Here is a 19,571-nt window from a genome sequence, read left to right on the forward strand (position 1 = left end):
GAAAGTGTATAAATAGCTTAGGATTTAAGTTTTCAGAGAGCTTCCTGGGAGAATTTTTACATACTTACAGTAGAGAGCTCACCTTTACATTTTTGAATTGTTGCTTTAGAATTCTTGAGAATTGGGAAGGAGAATTGATCTCTCTTCTTCCTTGTTCTTGCTTAGCACTCTTTACTTTTCTTGCTTTGGATCTTGGGTGAAGAATTGAAGAACTTCTGTTTCAATCTCACCTTGGGATCTTGTTCAATTTTCTGCATAATTGAATTTCAATTCTGTTCATTGCCTCTTTTTCTACTCATTCTGCAATTTACTTTTCTTTATTTCTTGCAATTGAATTCTACATTTGGATCTAGGAAGGCATTGAGATCTAGACTCGGTTATCTAGTCTCTTGGGTCCTGAGATCTGGAGTTTTCATTTTAAATTCTCTGTTTAATGTTTTTTCAAGTTCATTTACATTTCCATTTTAGATCCGGTTCAATTCAATTCTTGTTCTACTTTTTAGTTTAGTGCAATTTACTTTTCCTTGTTTAAATTCTGCAAACCCACTTCCTAATTCCCTTTATAATTCAAGTAATTTACATTTCTTGCACTTTAAGATTCAGCCATTTACATTTCTTGCAATCTAAGTTTCTGCAATTTACATTACTTGTTCTTTAAGATTCAGCTTATTTACTTTCTTTGCTCTTTAATTTTCTGCAATCTACCCCTCTCCCTTTACATTTCAAGCAATTTAGTTTCTGCAATCACAAATCACCCAACCAATACTTGATTCGCTTGACTAAATCAACCACTAAACTAAAATTGCCCAATCGTTCAATCCCTGTGGGATCGACCTCACTCACGTGAGTTATTATTACTTGATGCGACCCGGTATACTTGCCGGTGAGTTGTGTGTGTTTGGAATTCGTTATCCAAAAATACTCATCAAGTTTTTGGCGCCGTTGCCGAGGATTGAAATAGATTGACAATGATTAAGTGAAGTGGAGATCTAGATCAAGCACTTTTTCTTTTCTGTTTCTCTAATTTTTGACTGACACACTAACTATTTGAAATTTTAATTAAGCTAACTAAAACTTCATTCTAGCAATAGATTGAAGTGTTACTGGTGGTGTTTCTTTTGTTTTGTTTGTATGTCAGGTACAGGGAGAGCCACTCCTGTTTTATCTGAAACTGACCAGAGAACTCTTAGAAGGTTAAGAAGAGCTGAAAGAGGGAAAAATATTGTTGGAGAGGAAGAATCTGAGGAAGAATATATTACGAGATAGAAGGAGATCCATCTAATCTAGGAGGAGGGGTTAACAATAACCCACAACAGAGGAGAGTACTGGCCTCCTATACTTTTACAAATGCTAGACATTGTGGAAGCAGCATTCTCACCCCTAATGTCAATGCAAATAACTTTGAATTGAAGCCACAACTCATCACATTGGTCCAAAACAACTGCTCGTTTGGAGGAGGACCATTGGAGGATCCAAACCAACATTTATCCACTTTCTTGAGAATTTGTGACACAGTTAAAAGCAATGGAGTGCACCCTGACATATACAAGCTGTTGTTATTCCCATTCTCTCTCAGGGACAAGGCCACTCAATGGCTAGAAACATTTCCGAAGGAAAGTGTTAACAATTGGGATGATTTGGTGAGCAAGTTTCTTGCCAAGTTTTACCCCCCTCAAAGGATCATCAGGTTGAAGACTGAGGTGCAGACATTCACGCAATTGGATGCTGAAAATCTGTATGAGGCATGGGAGAGATATAAGGCTCTGCTGAGGAAATGTCCACCAGAAATGTTCACTGAGTGGGACAAGCTACAGAACTTCTATGAAGGACTCACTCTAAAGGCTCAAGAGGCACTTGATCACTTAGCTGGAGGATCATTACAACTGATGAAAACTGCAGAAGAAGCTCAAAATCTTATTGACATGGTGGCTAATAATCAGTATTTCTTTGCACATCAAAGGCAACGCCAACCATCACAAAGGAGATGAGTAATGGAGCTAGAAGGAGTAGACTCAATCTTAGCTCAAAGGTGTATGCTCTCCATTTTCTCTGATATGGTTGAAAAATTTTTAGAGGTCTTCATGGACGACTTTTCTGTTTTTGGTGATAATTTCAACACTTGCCTGAACCATCTAACTCTTGTCTTGAAACGGTGCCAAGAAACTAATTTGGTTTTGAACTGGGAGAAGTGTCATTTCATGGTACCCGAGGGGATTGTTCTTGGTCATAAGGTTTCAAGAAAAGGGATAGAGGTTGACAAGGCAAAGGTTGAGATCATAGAAAAACTCCCTCCACCAGCTAATGTGAAATCTGTTAGAAGTTTCTCGGGGCATGCAGGATTTTATAGAAGGTTTATCAAGGATTTTTCAAAAATAGCCAAACCTTTGAGTAATCTATTAATGCTAGATAATCCTTTTGTGTTTGATGAAAACTGCCGGCATGCCTTTGAAACTTTAAAAAACAGACTCACAACAGCACCATTCATCACACCCCTAAGTGACCTTGCAATTGGTGCTGTACTTGGACAAAAGAAGGGAAACTTGCATCATGTCATATATTATGCAAGTAAAGTGTTGAATGAGGCCCAAAAAAATTACACCACAACAGAAAAGGAATTGTTAGCTGTAGTCTATGCATTTGATAAGTTTAGATCATACTTGATAGGATCCAAAATTGTGGTTTATACTGACCATGCTTCCCTTAAGTATTTGATGTCAAAGCAGGATGCTAAACCAAGACTTATCAGGTGGATATTGCTCCTACAAGAGTTTGATATTGAGGTAAGGGACAGGAAGGGCACTGAGAATCGGGTTGCTGATCATTTGTCGAGGCTACCACAAGAAACAATTCAAAAAGCCTCCCAGCCTGTGAATGAAAGCTTCCCAGATGAGCACCTTTTGCAGATCCAGCAAGCACCTTGGTTTGCTGACATAGCAAACTACAAAGTGGGAAGGAAGATACCTCAAGAATTCTCTAAGCAACAAGTGAAGAAGTTAATCAATGAGGGAAGGAAATTCTTATGGGATGAACCCTTCCTGTTCAAGAGATGTTCTGATGGAGTAATTAGAAGGTGCGTCCCTGAGAGTGAAATGAGGGATATCTTGTGGCATTGCCATGGTTCAGCTTATGGTGGACACTTTGGCCCAGAAAGAACAGCTGCAAAGATACTGCAGAGTGGCTTCTATTGGCCAACTATCTTCAAGGATGCTAGAGAGTATGTTCACCAATGTAATGAATGCCAGAGAGCAAGAGGACTGACAAGAAGGAATGAGATGCCTCAAAACTTCATATTGGAATTGGAATTATTTGATCTATGGGGAATTGATTTCATGGGACCCTTTCCCCCTTCCTATTCTTTCAGATATATCTTAGTAGCAGTGGAGTACGTCTCAAAGTGGGTGAAGCCATAGCCACAACCACCTGTGATGCATAGATTGTCCTCCAATTCCTAAAAAAGCACATTTTCACAAGATATGGAGTGCCCAAGGGTCTTGTTAGTGTTGGTGGTGGTCACTTTTGCAACAAACAGATGGAGAAACTCCTCCACAAATATGGAGTAATCCATAAAGTAGCCACACCTTACCACCCTCAGACTAATGGCCAGGCTGAACTAGCAAATAGGGAATTAAAGAAGATCCTAGAGAAAACAGTGGGAAGCACAAGAAAAGATTGGGCTAGGAAGCTAGAAGATGCATTATGGGCATATAGGACAGCTTTCAAAACTCCTATTGGCAAGTCACCCTTTCAGCTATTGTATTGCAAATTCTGCCACCTCCCTGTAGAGCTTGAACACAGAGCTTTTTGGGCCACTAAACTCCTCAACCTTGATTCCCAAGCTGCAGGAGAGAAAAGGTTGTTACAACTAAATGAGTTGGATGAATTCAGGCTAGAAGCCTATGAGAGTGCTAAGATATACAAGGAAAGAGCTAAGAGGTGGCATGATAAGAAGATCACAAAGAAGGAGTTCAAGCCAGGACATCAAGTGCTCCTGTATAACTAAAGGCTTAAGATCTTCCCTGGTAAACTTAAGTCTAAGTGGACTGGCCCATACTTGGTGACAAAGGTTTTTCCTTATGGAAGTATTGAATTGCTAGATGAAGCAACAAAGATTTAATTCACAGCAAATGGTCACAGAGCAAAGCTGTACTTGGGAGGACAATGGGATAAGGAAAAAGAGGTTCAGAGCCTACAGCCTTCTTGAAAAGAATTGAAGGATGTCAAGCTAGTGACATTAAAAGAGCGCTTGTTGGGAGGCAACCCAACCAGAGGTAGTTCTTTTCATAGCCTTTTCAATAAAAATGTTGAATATTTGGTATGCATTGCAAGGAGCTAAGTTTGGTGTTACACACCAAAACAATTTAAAGGAGAATGAAGGATTATAAGTTTGGTGTTCCACCAAAACATCATTTAAAAACACATTCTCACTTCTTGCACAATACTAGCTCCAAGCAATCAAACAGATTATTCAATTACTTAATTGCTCTCTAGTTTTAACTTCATAACCTTTAGCAAGAACACAAGATTTTACATATAGTTAACCTGTTGCATCAGAGGAAGTGGCAAGGAACTAAGTTTGGTGTTCCCACACCAAATTAAATCCAAAAGCCGCACTCAATTCATGCATACTAACCAGTCACCTAAGGGCTTGAGAAGCAAGCAACTTTTGAGAATTATGCAGGGAACTAACCACCAATTGAAGATATTATGCACCATGACTCAAAAGGGGACCAACAGAAAGAAGGACAAAAGAACTGCAAACCAATAGGTTGTATCTATACTTAACTTCAGCTGTTGAGAGATGCTATGATTTATATCTTGCTAAAGTGTTCATCTAGTACAAGTAGAATCAATTTTTTTTTGAAATAAATGAGCTAGTTTAAGTGTGTGCTTATGTGTTTACTTTCACTTAACTAAATGCAAGCTTTGTCCCCTGCATCTGTAATTCAATAAAAGAAATGTTTGGAATGTGAAGTAAGATAGTTCTCTGTTAGATAGAAGTACAATAAAAGTAAGTGGTGGTATGTATGTGTGATTGTATGATAGCTCACTTTTAGTGAATAAGAGAACTAGGATGTCTCCTTCTAAGTAGAAAATGGCCTACTGTCTATGAATCTCAATCAAATAAAAGTCCTTGGTTAAAAAGAAAAACAAAAAGAGAAAAGAAAAACCAAAAATTGGCAATAGAATAAAAGAAAAAAAAAAGAAGTAAAGCTAGACACCAATAGCTTGAACCTTAGAATATATGCCTGTGGTGTCTTTGTACTAGGATCTGCTTGGATTATTAAGTTCTTTGGAGTGCATCAACACTTGGTAACTTGGGTTAACTAATCCGGGATTATCAACTGAAAGTCCACTATCAAGAGCAACCTAGTTACAAGGCATTTAGTAACCCAAAGAGGTGCTGGGCATCAATGTTCTAAATAGGAATGTGAGCCAAGTGTCTATAGTGAATAATGTGTCAAGCATGAATGAAGAAAAGAGCTTGTTACACATGACACTGAACTAAAGCTTATGAAAAAAAGGGGGGGAAACAGTGACCAAGGACAAAGTAATAAGTGAGAGGTCATAGCAGTGTGTTACTTGATGCTTGGAGGATACTTTCTAGGCCTAAAAGTCAATAAGAAGTGAGTGTTTACATATCCACATAAAACCCCATGAACTACCAATAATACTCTGCTAGCATGAACATCCTCTTCCATTTCATTCTTTCTTCTCAATAATTCTTCTCTTGCTTGGGGACAAGCAAGCTTTAAGTTTGGTGCTGTGATGACAAGTCATCTTAACCTAGTTTCACTAGTCTTTTTCTTTTGTTTTTAGTTGATTTTATGCACTTTCTTGATGCATAAGCAAGCCAATTGGGTAGAATTTCATGTTTCCTTTGATTCAATCAACCATGGATGAATTAATACAATTTCATGAGGTTTTATGCTATAATTGTTATATATTATGAAAGAATAACAATCTCATGATTTTGAGCATAGCTTTGATATGTTTGGTTGATTGATGATAGGTGAAAAGAGCTTTGAAGAAGGTTGAAGAGAGAAAGAATGGCTAGGAGCAAGAGAGAACAAAAAGCTTGAGCCAAAGTTTGCCTTAAACTTTAGCTCAAACTTTTGGAAAAGTTGAAATCTCCCTGGAAGAAGCAAAAGCTTGCGCCAACATTTGCCTCAAGCTTTTTAGCAAACGTTGGCGCCACACACCAACACCCTGGAGGAGAAAAGCTTGCGCCAACGTTTGCCTCAAGCTTTTTGGCAAACGTTGGCGCCACCATCAACACACCCAGGAGAGCAAAAGTTTGCGCCAACGTTTGCCTCAAGCTTTTTGGCAAACGTTGGCGCCACAAGGCATACAAGAAGGCTCAACGTTTGGCTCAAAGTTTGACCTCAAACTTTAGCCCAAACGTTGATAGCAGCAAAAGGGGGGCAGCTGATATGAAAAGCTTGAGCCAGAGTTTGCCTCAAACTTTGACTCAAGCTTTTATGATTCATGGCCCGGTTCACAATGGGTTTCTCTCCAACTCCAAGAGCAATCAACAGAGGCTTTTATCAACCCAATTCCATCAAGAGCAAAGGCCCAATTCAAGGCTTAAAGACCATTTGAAGAAAGTGTATAAATAGCTTAGGATTTAAGTTTTCAGAGAGCTTCCTGGGAGAATTTTTACATACTTACAGTAGAGAGCTCACCTTTACATTTTTGAATTGTTGCTTTAGAATTCTAGAGAATTGGGAAGGAGAATTGATCTCTCTTCTTCCTTGTTCTTGCTTAGCACTCTTTACTTTTCTTGCTTTGGATCTTGGGTGAAGAATTGAAGAACTTCTGTTTCAATCTCACCTTGGGATCTTGTTCAATTTTCTGCATAATTGAATTTCAATTCTGTTCATTGCCTCTTTTTCTACTCATTCTGCAATTTACTTTTCTTTATTTCTTGCAATTGAATTCTACATTTGGATCTAGGAAGGCATTGAGATCTAGACTCGGTTATCTAGTCTCTTGGGTCCTGAGATCTGGAGTTTTCATTTTAAATTCTCTGTTTAATGTTTTTTCAAGTTCATTTACATTTCCATTTTAGATCCGGTTCAATTCAATTCTTGTTCTACTTTTCAGTTTAGTGCAATTTACTTTTCCTTGTTTAAATTCTGCAAACCCACTTCCCAATTCCCTTTATAATTCAAGTAATTTACATTTCTTGCACTTTAAGATTCAGCCATTTACATTTCTTGCAATCTAAGTTTCTGCAATTTACATTACTTGTTCTTTAAGATTCAGCTTATTTACTTTCTTTGCTCTTTAATTTTCTGCAATCTACCCCTCTCCCTTTACATTTCAAGCAATTTAGTTTCTGCAATCACAAATCACCCAACCAATACTTGATTCGCTTGACTAAATCAACCACTAAACTAAAATTGCTCAATCCTTCAATCCCTGTGGGATCGACCTCACTCACGTGAGTTATTATTACTTGATGCGACCCGGTATACTTGCCGGTGAGTTGTGTGTGTTTGGAATTCGTTTTCCGAAAATACTCTTCAGGGTCCACAGATCCTGAGGTGTCAAGGATTTGCATCCCTACACCAATTAGGCATGTAAAATTCCTTTGCATGCAATTCTGGCATTTAAACGCCAAATTGATGCTTGTTCTGGGCGTTCAGCGCCCAGATGTAGCATATTTCTGGCGTTGAACGCCAGCCAGATGCTTGTTTCTGGCGTTTAGCGCCAGCTCTTCCTCAGTGTGCATTTATGGCGTCTGAACGCCAGGATGCTGCTTGTTTTTGGCGTTCAACGCCAGATGCTCCTTACTGGCGTTTAAACGCCAGTAAGATCCTCCTCCAGGGTGTGATTTTTCTTCTGCTATTTTTGATTCTGTTTTCAATTTTTATATTTATTTTGTGACTCCACATGATCATGAACCTAATAAAACATGAAAGAACAACAAAAATAAAAATAAAAATAGATAAATAAAAATTGGGTTGCCTCCCAACAAGCGCTTCTTTAATATCAATAGCTTGATAGTGGGTTCTCATGGAGCCTCACAGATGTTCAGAGCATTATTGAGACTCCCCAACACCAAACTTAGAGTTTGGTTGTGGCCTCCCAACACCAAACTTAGAGTTTGACTGTGGGGGCTCTGGTTGACTCTGTTTTGAGAGAAGCTTACTATGCCTCTTTTCCATGTTTACAGAAGGATAACCTTGAGTTGTAAACACAAGGGAGTCCTCATTCAATTGAAGGACTAATTCACCTCTGTTAACATCTATCACAGCTCTTGCTGTGGCTAGGAAGGGTCTTCCAAGGATGATGGATTCATCCTCATCCTTCCCAGTATCTAGGATTATGAAATCGGCAGGGATGTAAAGGCCTTCAACCTTTACTAACATGTCCTCTACTTGTCCATAAGCCTATTTTCTAGAATTATCTGCCATCTCTAATGAGATTCCAGCAAATTGCACCTCAAAGATTCCCATTTTCTCCATTACAGAGAGTGGCATGAGGTTTATTCCTGACCCAAGGTCACATAGAGCCTTCTCAAAGGTCATGGTGCCTATGGTACAAGGTATTAGGAACTTTCCAGGATCCTGTTTCTTCTGAGACAATCTCAGTTGATCCAATGCATTTAGTTCATTGGTGAACAGAGGAGTTTCATCTCCCCAACTCTCATTACCAAATAAATTGGCATTCAGCTTCATGATTGCACCAAGGAACTTGGCAACTTGTTCTTCAGTGACATCCTCATTCTCTTTAGAAGAAGAATACTCATCAGAACTCATGAATGGCATAAGGAGGTTTAATGGAATCTCTATGGTCTCTAGATGAGTCTCAGATTCCTTTGGTTCCTCAGAGGGAAACTCCTTATTGATCACTGTACGTCCCAGGAGGTCTTCCTCCTTGGGATTCACGTCCTTCTCCTCTCTTGTGGGTTCGGCCATGATGGTCAATTCAATGGCCTTGCACTCTCCTTTTGGATTTTCTTCTGTATTACTTGGGAGAGTACTAGGAGGGATTTCAGTGATCCTTTTACTCAGCTGGCCCACTTGTGCTTCCAAATTTCTAATGGAGGACCTTGTTTTATTCATGAAACTCACAGTGGCCTTAGATAGATCAGAGACTAAGTTTGCTAAATTAGAGGTATTTTGTTAGAGTTCTCTGTCTGTTGCTGAGTGGATGATGGAAAAGGCTTGCTATTGCTAAACCTGTTTCTTCCACCATTATGAAAGCCTTGCTAAGGCTTTTGTTGATCCTTCCATGAGAGATTTGGGTGATTTCTCCATGAGGGATTATAGCTGTTTCCATATGGTTCACCCATGTAATTCACCTCTGCTATTGCAGGGTTCTCAGGATCATAAGCCTCTTCTTCAGTAGATTCCTCTTGAGTACTGTTGGATGCAGCTTGCATTCCATTCAGACTCTGAAAAATCATATTGACTTGCTGAGTCAATATTTTATTCTGAGCCAATATGGCATTCAGAGTATCAATTTCAAGAACTCCCTTCTTCTGAGGCGTCCCATTACTCACAGGATTCCTCTCAGAAGTGTACATAAACGGGTTGTTAGCAACCACGTCAATGAGTTCTTGAGCTTCTGCAGGCATTTTCTTTAGGTAAATGGATCCACCTACAGAAGTATCCAATGACATCTTAGCTAATTCAGACAGACCATCATAGAATATATCCAGGATGGTCCATTCTGAAAGCATGTCAGAAGGACACTTTTTGGTCAGTTGCTTGTATCTCTCCCAAGCTTCATAGAGGGATTCACCTTCCTTCTGTCTGAAGGTTTGAACATCCACTCTAAGCTTACTCAACTTTTGAGGAGGAAAGAACTTGGCTAAGAAAGCCGTGACCAGCTTATCCCAAGAGTTCAGGCTATCTTTGGGTTGAGAGTCCAACCACATTCTAGCTCTGTCTCTTACAGCAAACGGGAAAAGCATGAGCCTTTAGACTTCAGGATCTACTCCATTAGTCTTAACAGTATCACAGATTTGCAAGAATTCAGTTAAGAACCGAAAAGGATCTTCAGATGAAAGTCCATGAAACTTGCAGTTTTGTTGCATTAGAGAAACTAATTGAGGTTTCCGCTCAAAATTGTTTGCTCCAATGGTAGGGATGGAGATGCTTCTTCCATGTAAATTGGAATTAGGTGCAGTAAAGTCACCAAGCATCCTCCTTGCATTATTATTATTTTCGGCTGCCATCTCCTCTTCCTGTTCGAAAATTTCTGTAAGGTTATCTCTGGATTATTGTATTTTAGCTTCTCTTAGTTTCCTCTTCAGAGTCCTTTCAGGTTCAGGGTCTGCTTCAATAAGAATGTTCTTGTCCTTGCTCCTGCTCATATGAAAAAGAGGGAATAGAAAAATAATAATAATAGGGATCCTTTTTACCCAGGTATAGAGGTTCCCCTGTGTGAGTAGAAGAAGAAAAGAATGTAATGTAAAGAAGGGAAGAAGGAAAATTCGAACACAGATGGAAGAGGGGGTTCGAATTTGGGTGACATGAAGTGTTAGTAGATGAATAAATAAATAGAAGGAGATGAGAGAGAAGGAGGATTTTCGAAAATAAAATTTTGAAAAGGGGTTAGTGATTTTCGAAAATTAGGAATGAAATCAAATTAAAATTAAAAATTGAAACAATTAGTTAATTAAAAAGAAATTTTGAAAAAGAGGGAAGAGATTTTCGAAAATTAGAGAGAGAGAGAGTTAGTTAGGTAGTTTTGAAAAAGATAAGAAACAAACAAAAAGTCAATTAGTTAGTTGAAAAAAATTTGAAAATCAATTTTGAAAAGATAAGAAGTTAAGAAGTTAGAAAAGATATTTTAAAATGAAATTTTTGAAAAAGATATGATATGAAGATATATGATTTTGAAAGAGATAAGATAAAAAGATATTTTTGAAAAGATATGATTGAAATTAGTTTTGAAAAAGATTTGATTTTTAAAATCACAATTAATGACTTGAATCACAAGAAATCACAAGATATGATTCTAGAATTTAAAGTTTGAATCTTTCTTAACAAGCAAGTAACAAACTTGAAATTTTTTTGAATCAAAACATTAATTGTTGATGATATTTTCGAAAATATGATATAAAATTAAGAAAAAGATTTTGAAAAAGATAAGATTTTTAAATTGAAAATTTGATTTGACTCATAAAAACAACTAGATTTTAAAAATTTTTGAAAAAGTCAATCCAAATTTTCGAAATTTATGAGTGAAAAAGGGAAAGATATTTTTTTATTTTTGAATTTTTAATGAAGAAAGAGAAAAACATGAAAAAGACTCAATGCATGAGAATTTTGGATCAAAACATGTGATGCATGCAAGAACACTATGAATGTCAAGATGAACACCAAGAACACTTTGAATGTCAAGATGAACATCAAGAACTTATGTTTGAAAAATTTTCAAGAAAAGAAAACATGCAAGACACCAAACTTAGAAATTTTTCATGTATAGACACTATGAATGCAAGAATGCGTATGAAAAACAAGAAAAGACACAAAACAAGAAAATATGAAGATCAAACAAGAAGACTGGCCAAGAACAACTTGAAGATCATGAAGAACACCATGAATGCATGAATTTTCGAAAAAATGCATAAAAAATTTTTTTAGAAAAAATGCAATTGACACCAAACTTAAGAATTGACTCAAGACTCAAACAAGAAACACAAAATATTTTTGATTTTTATGATTTTATAAATTTTTTTTGGATTTTTGTATATTTTTTTCGAAAAACATATAGGAGAAAGAAAATAAGAAATTCAAAAATTTTTAATAAGAATTCTAGGATCTTCCAATGCTAGCCTAAAGCTCCAATCCAAGGGTTAGACATGGCTTACTAGCCAGCCAAGCTTTAGAATACACATCAGTCATACAACAGCAGATGGATTAGGAACAACTAGCTTGCTCTTGTGATGATGGTTTGGGAGCCTCAGTCTAAAAGAATTTAGACATGGCTTTGCAGCCAGCCAGGCTCCAACATTTTTCATGAAATTCTAGAATTCATTCTTAAAAATTCTGAAGAAAAAAATATATATATATATATATTTTTTTTGAAAATATTTTTTGGGAAAAACAAAAAAAGAAGAAAATATTTTTGAAAATTTTTTTTTGAAAACTTTTTGAAAATAAAATAAGAAAATTACCCAATCTGAGCAACAAGATGAACCGTCAGTTGTCCAAACTCGAACAATCCCCGGCAACGGTGCCAAAAACTTGGTATGCGAAATTGTTACTCTGAGGTTGTAAAATTTGTTGTTCGTTCTCTCCCTGGCAATGGCGCCAATAACTAGTGCACAATACCATGGTCCAAACATAACTTCACAACTTCGCACAACTAACCAGCAAGTACACTGGGTCGTCTAAGTAATAAAACCTTACGTGAGTAAGGGTCGATCCCACGGAGATTGTCGGCTTGAAGCAAGCTATGGTCACCTTGTAAATCTCAGTCAGGCGGATATCAAATGATTATGGAGTTTTCGAATTATAATAATGAATAAACAGAAAATAAAGATAGAAATACTTATGTAATTCATTGGTGAGAATTTCAGATAAGTGTATAGAGATGCTTTCGTTCCTCTGAACCTCTACTTTCCTGCTGTCTTCATCCAATCAGTCTTACTCCTTTCCATGGCAAACTTTATGTAAGGGCATCACCGTCGTCAATGGCTACATCTCATCCTCTCTGTGAAAATGGTCCGATGCGCTATCACTGCATGGCTAATCATCTGGAGGCATCACCGTTGTCAATGGCTACATCCCATCCTCTCTGTGAAAATGGTCCGATGCGCTGTCACTGCATGGCTAATCATCTGGAGGTTCTTGATCATACTGGAATAGGATTTACTATCCTTTTGCGTCTGTCACTACGCCCAGCACTCGCGAGTTTGAAGTTCGTCACAGTCATTCAATCCCTGAATCCTACTCAGAATACCACAGACAAGGTTTAGACTTTCCGGATTCTCATGAATGCCGCCATCAATCTAGCTTATACCACGAAGATTCTGATTAAGAGATCCAAGAGATAATCATCCAATCTAAGGTGGAACGGAAGTGGTTGTTAGGCACGTGTTTGTATGGGAATGATGATATTGTTACGTTCATCACATTCATATTGAAATGCGAATGAGTATCTTAGAAGCGGAATAAGTTAAATTGAATAGAAAAACAGTAGTACTTTGCATTAATTCGTGAGGAACAACAGAGCTCCACACCTTAATCTATGGTGTGTAGAAACTCTACCGTTGAAAATACATAAGTGATAAGGTCCAGGCATGGCCGAATGGCCAGTCCCCAAACGTGATCAATATGATCCTAAGATGAACTAAAAATCATAAGATGAAAATACAATAGTAAAAAGTTCTATTTATACTAAACTAGTTACTAGGGTTTACAGAAGACAGTAATTGATGCATAAATCCACTTCCGGGGTCCACTTAGTGTGTGCTTGGGTTGATCTTGAAGTGTACACGTGGAGAGGTCATTCTTGGAGTTGAACGCCAGTTTGTAACGTGTTTCTGGTGTTCAACTCTGGTCCGTGACGTGTTTCTGGCGTTTAACTCCAGACTGCAGCGTAGAACTGGCGTTCAACGCCCTTTTGCGTCATCTAAACTCGGCCAAAGTATGGACTATTATATATTGCTGGAAAGCTCTGGATGTCTACTTTCCAACGCCTTTGAGAGAAAGCCATTTTAAATTTTGTAGCTCCAGAAACCCCACTTTGAGTGCAGGGAGGTCAGAATCTAACAGCATCAGCAGTCCTTCTTCAACCTCTGAATCTGATTTTTGCTCAAGTCCCTCAATTTCAGCCAGAAAATACATGAAATCACAGAAAAACACACAAACACATAGTAAAGTCCAGAAATGTGAATTTAACATAAAAACTAATAAAAATATCCCTAAAAGTAACTAGATCCTACTAAAAACATACTAAAAACAATGCCAAAAAGCGTATAAATTATCCGCTCATCAGGATTCTAATTCCAAAAGACAGTAACATCCTTCTGATTCAAAGGATAATGAGATGCCAAAACTATTCAAGAATACAGTTGTAAGCCCCATTATAAGAAGAGACCTGAGCTTAATCGAACTCTCATTCTCATGCAAATTCACATCCTAAGCCTATATTAGTTTTGGTTGCTTGAGGACAAGAAACAATTCAAGTTTGGTGTTGTGATGCGAGAGCATCTTTCCTATCTTTTCCTAGTGAATTTGTATTTAATTTATTGAGTTTAATAAAGAATTAATTAACTTTTAGCCACTATGGATGCTACCTTGAGTCTTGTGCAATTCTGTTTATTTTAGATAGCATTCGGCTAGATGTGATGGAGTTTCTACAGCACAAGAATTAAAGGAGATGACAGCGAGGAGCGACGCGTGCGCGTAATAGACGCTGCGCGTGATTTGAAGCTTTCCATGGCGACGCGTGCGCGTACCTGACGCATACGCGTAAGAAGCGAAGTTGCTCAGCGACACGTGCGCGTACCTGATGCGTACGCGTGACACGCGAAGAAGACCATCGATGCGTACGCATGACTGACGAGTACGTGTGACATGCGCCACGTGCAGAAAATGCAGAAAACGCTGGGTGCGATTTTTGGGCTGTTTTGACCCAGTTTCCAGCCCAGAAAACACAGATTAGAAGCTACAGAATGGACGAAACAAGTGGTCCCCATCCATCAATTAAAGACTTGCTGATTATTTAATTAATTCTGATTTAAATTCAAATCTTATTGTAGAAAAAGATATTATTTTAGTTTTGAAAATTAGATTTTAAAATAATTAGGATTAGATATAGAAGGGAAAAGAAACTTCCCTTCTGTGGGGATCCCAACATTAGTTAACTTTTCATTCCACTTCAACCCAATTTACAATCCTAGTTTTCTTCTCTGAACCATGAGCAACTAAACCTCCATTGTTAAGGTTAGGAGCTCTGTCTATTTGTATGGATTGATTGTATTGCTTTTCTATTTTAATTCATGTACTGATTTATAATTTAAGAATTGTTTTCGCTCTTTATCTTTTGGGTGGAACGGAAGTATGACCCTCTTTCTAATTGAGTTCTTGTATAACTTGGAAAAGCTCTTTACTTGAACAACAGTTTAAAAACAACTTCTCCTAAATTCTAATTATCTGGACTTAACGGGATATGTGACATATAATCCTTTTATATTTGGGTAATTAGAGTTTTTGTGGCATAATAACTAGAATTAAGCTTCACCCTCTAATTGGAATTAATTGACCAAGGAATTGGCAGTTGATGAGAATTAGAGCAGACTAGAAAGGTCTAAGGAATTAGGGTCTAGTCACATATAGTTTGCCATGAATTAAATCTTACATGATTAAAATAGTTAGTAAGAAAAGTTAATCCAAAAAAATAGATAACTCTGAAACCTTAACTGTTTTCTCCATATTTTATTCCCAACTTATTTACCTGCCTATCTTTGAACTCTGAACTTACTGTTTAATGCTTTTGAATACCAAAACACTATTTTCTATTTGTCTGACTAAGCCAATCACTCAACCATTGTTGCTTGATCCATCAATCCTTGTGGGATTGACCCTCACTCACCTGAGGTATTACTTGGTAAAACCCAGTGCACATGCCAGTTAGTTTGTGGTTATAAATTTCGCACCAACCACCATTCCCATCTTCTCAAGGGAATATGAAAACCTCTAATTAGAGCCTTTCTGACTTAGCCATTATGGTTTCCAGCCTCACTAAGACCACCCATAGTTTCATTAATGAAACAAGGTCCTCCATTAGAAACTTGGAGGTACAGTTTGGTAAACTGAGTAAGAGGATCCCTGAGATCACTCCTAACACTCTTCCTAGTAATACTGAGGTTAATCCTAGAGAAGAGTGCAAAGCCATAACCATGGAGGTTAAGGCTGAATTGGAGGAGAATGGGAAGGCATTGGACGCCAGTGAAGAAGCCTTCACTGGGCGTTCAACGCCCACCAGCCCAGGGAAGCTGGCGTTGAACGCCAGCAAGGACATCTTTGCTGGGCGTTCAATGCCCAGAATGCTAGAGGGATTGGCGTTTAACGCCAGTCAGGATGGACAGCAAGGGCGTTCAATGCCCAATAAGATGACAGAGTTGGCGTTGAACGCTAGTGAAAGCACACCCTTTGACTGCCTGAATCCCACTCAAGAAACCTCTAGCCCAGAATCAAAGGAAACCATAAAGACCATTGAGTTTCCTTTGAATGCACTTCTGCAGTGTATGAGTTTTGATGACTACTCATCCTCAAGTGAGGATGAAGACACTAGGAGCTCTTATGAAGCTGAATGCCAAACTATTTGGTACAAAGCCTCTGGAGGAAGAACCTCCACTACTTACCAAAGAACTCCATGCTTTGGTTCAGCAAGAGCTACCTCAAAAGCTTTTAGATCCTGGGCGCTTTCTGATTCCTTGCACCATAGGCACTATGACCTTTGAAAAGGCTCTATGTGACCTAGGGTCAAGCATAAACCTCATGCTACTCTCTGTAATGGAGAAACTGGGAATCCTTGAGGTACAAGCTGCACATGTCTCTTTAGAGATGGCAGACAAGACCATGAAGAAGCCATATGGCTTAGTGGAGGATGTTTTGGTTAAAGTTGAAAACCATTACATCCCTGCAAACTTTATTGTCTTGGACATAGGAAAAGATGAGGATGACTGTGTCATCCTTGGCAGACCTTTCCTAGCCACAGCTATTGCTATCATTGATGTGGCTAAGGGAAAATTAACCCTAAAGTTAGGGGAGGATCACGTCTTATTCAAGATGCCTCATCCTAATTCTCCTTCTCAAAGAGAGATAACTGTGCAACACCTAGTATGCCAAACCTCTCTTTCTGTGCAGAGCTCTGCAGAGCCCCCAGACATCAATTCTAAGTTTGGTATTGGGCAGCCATCAACAAGCTCTAAGAATAAAGGTACTAAAAAGAAAGTACCTAAAGGTTGGAGGGATAAGAAATTCCCTATTGAAGGCCTCTCACTTGGCATGAGAGTTGTCTTCGCTAAGAAGCCAGCCTTTCCATACATAGTGAGTCGTGTCCTATCTCTAGCACATGTAGAGCTCATTCATGAGAGGACAGGTAGAAAATTCACTGTAAGGGGCAAAAATCTGAGCCTATACTCACCTCTGTAAGGAGCTAAAGGTCAAGCTAGTGACTTTAAAAGAGCACTTGTTGGGAGGCAACACAACTTTACTCAACCGTTTATTTTTATTTTGTTTTTCTTTCAGTTTTAGAATCATGATCATGTGCATCAGTCAAGAGACAGAAATCATAGCAGTGAAAATAGAATACTCCAGAAAGAGTGTAAAAGCTGAACGCTAGTGAGGAAGCACTCACTGGGCGTCCAACGCCCCAAGAGGGGAGCATTGCTGGTGTTGAACGCCAGCCAGGGAGTAGCCCCTGGGCATTCAAATGCCAAAGCAAAGAAGGAAATCTGGATTCCCTAGCCTCTCAGAACCAGTAGGTCCCACAGAAGCTCCACATACCCCACCTTCTTCCCTATTGATCAAATTTGCTCGAGGACGAGCAAAACTCGTAAGTTTGGTGTTGCAGAAGCTTTGCTTTGTGACTTCTACCACTCTTAAGAATAGAAGAAGAGGATAAAGCAAACTAGAGAGCATGCATATGAGCCTGTCCAGCAGCCTCAACAAAGACAAAGGAGTGACATTGAAGAGATCAAGCATCACATTGGATCCTCAAGGAGGAGTAGTAGCCATCATCATCAAGGTGGATTCGTTCCCTTTATCTCCTTCTTTATTATTTTTCTGTTTCCTTTCTATTTTAGTATCTATTCTCTTGTTCTAGTTGCATGAATCATTTGCATTGATGTCTTTAAGTTATAAAATGTTCCATACACCTCCCACCTTGCTTAAATGAAAAAGTTTTTTATTTGAAAAAAACTAAGAGATGCATGAATTTTAAGTTTAAAATAAGATTAGTTCAATTAGTTTGATGTGGTGTCATTTGCTTTTGTTTTCTGAATGTATGAAATAAACAGTGCATATTTGAAGTTGAAAATTATGAATGTTGGCTCTTGAAAGAATAAGGAAAAAAGAAAAGTATTATTGATAATCTGAAAAATCTAAAATTGATTCTTGAAGCAAGAAAAAGCAGCAAAAAGAAAAAGCAAAAGCTTGCATGCGAAAAAAAAAGTGGCGAAAAAAAAGAAAAAAAAATAAAAAACAAGCAGAAAAAGCCAATAGCTCTTTAAACCAAAAGGCAAGAGCAAAAAGCCAGTAACCCTTTAAACCAAAAGGCAAGGGTAAAAAGGGCCCAAGGCTTTGAGCATCAGTGGTTAGGAGGGCCCAAAGGAATAAAATCCTGGCCTAAGCGGCTAAACCAAGCTGTCCCTAACCATGTGCTTGTGGCGTGAAGGTGTCAAGTGAAAAGCTTAAGACTGAGCAGTTAAAGTCGTGGTTCAAAGCAAAAAGAGTGTGCTTAAGAACTCTGGACACCTCTGCCTGGGGACTCTAGCAAAGCTGAGTCACAATCTAAAAAGGTTCACCCAGTTAAAGTGTCTGTGGCATGAATGTACCCGGTGGTATCACTGGAAAACAGAGTGCTTAGGGTCACGGCCAAGACTCAGAAAGCTATGTTAAAGAATCAAAATAGGCTTAACTAGGAAAGTCAATGATATTATCTGGATTCTAAGTTCCTAAAGATGCCAACCATTCTAAGTTTCAATGGATAGTGAGATGCCAAAAGTATTCAGAAGCAAAAAGCTACTAAGTCCCGCTCATCTTATTTTAACTAAGCTTCATTTGAAACTTAGAAATTTATTGTATCTTAATTTTCATTTCTCTCCTACTGTGTTTTTAGTTGCTTGGGGATAAGCAATGGTTTAAGTTTGGTGTTGTGATGAGCGGATATTTTATATGCTTTTTAGCATCATTTTCATATAGTTTTAGTAGTTTTTGTTTAATTTTATTGAGTTTTTATAGGATTTAGTGTTAAATTCACATTTTTGGATTCTACTATGAGTTTTTATGTTTTTGGGCAATTTCAGGTGTTTTCTATATGAAATTAAGGAGCTACAGTAGAAGTCTGATTCAGAGATAGAGAAAGCACTACAGATGCTGTCCAGATCTGACCTACCTGCATTCGGAAGAGCTTTTCTATAGCAAAAGAAGTCCAAATGGAGCACTCTTAACGAATATGGAAAGCTGACTTCTAGAGCTTTTCAGCAATATATAATAGTCAATAGTTTGCCATATTTTCGTTTTTCATTGTGTTTTTACTTTCGGTTTGAGTTTCTAAACCTCCTAGGTTGAGGGGAGGAGCCTTGCTGAGTCCTATGAATTACTAAAAGTACTATTATTTCTTCTTCGATCCGTGTTTGATCTATCTCTAAGATGTATATCCCGATCTTCATCGTGATGAACAGGACGATCTGACAAATTGGCTCTGTTCATCACATTAAGACGAACGTGCCTGACAAACACCTGCGTCTACTTGGGTTCGTGTGAGTACTCGAAAGGAAAAGCACGAGCCAACAGCTATGTTTATACATCTCTCTGACGGTTAATCCATAATTTCGTTGGGGACTTCTCGTGACACCAGTTCAGCCAATCTCCGGG

At 38.2% G+C, this 19,571-nt stretch overlaps 1 non-coding gene across 1 annotated transcript; it reads left to right on the forward strand.

Annotated features, from left to right (window-relative positions):
- The first annotated feature begins 9,685 nt into the window (after positions 1 to 9,685).
- On the forward strand, positions 9,686 to 9,793 carry LOC148561637 (small nucleolar RNA R71). Its single transcript, XR_015887198.1, has one exon. It is a non-coding gene; the product is annotated as a small nucleolar RNA R71 (small nucleolar RNA).
- The last annotated feature ends 9,778 nt before the right edge of the window (positions 9,794 to 19,571 follow it).

This window comes from Arachis ipaensis, chromosome B6 (assembly GCF_059453495.1).
Source record: "Arachis ipaensis isolate K30076 ecotype BB chromosome B6, ASM5945349v1, whole genome shotgun sequence".
NCBI classification, from domain to species: Eukaryota; Viridiplantae; Streptophyta; class Magnoliopsida; order Fabales; family Fabaceae; genus Arachis; species Arachis ipaensis.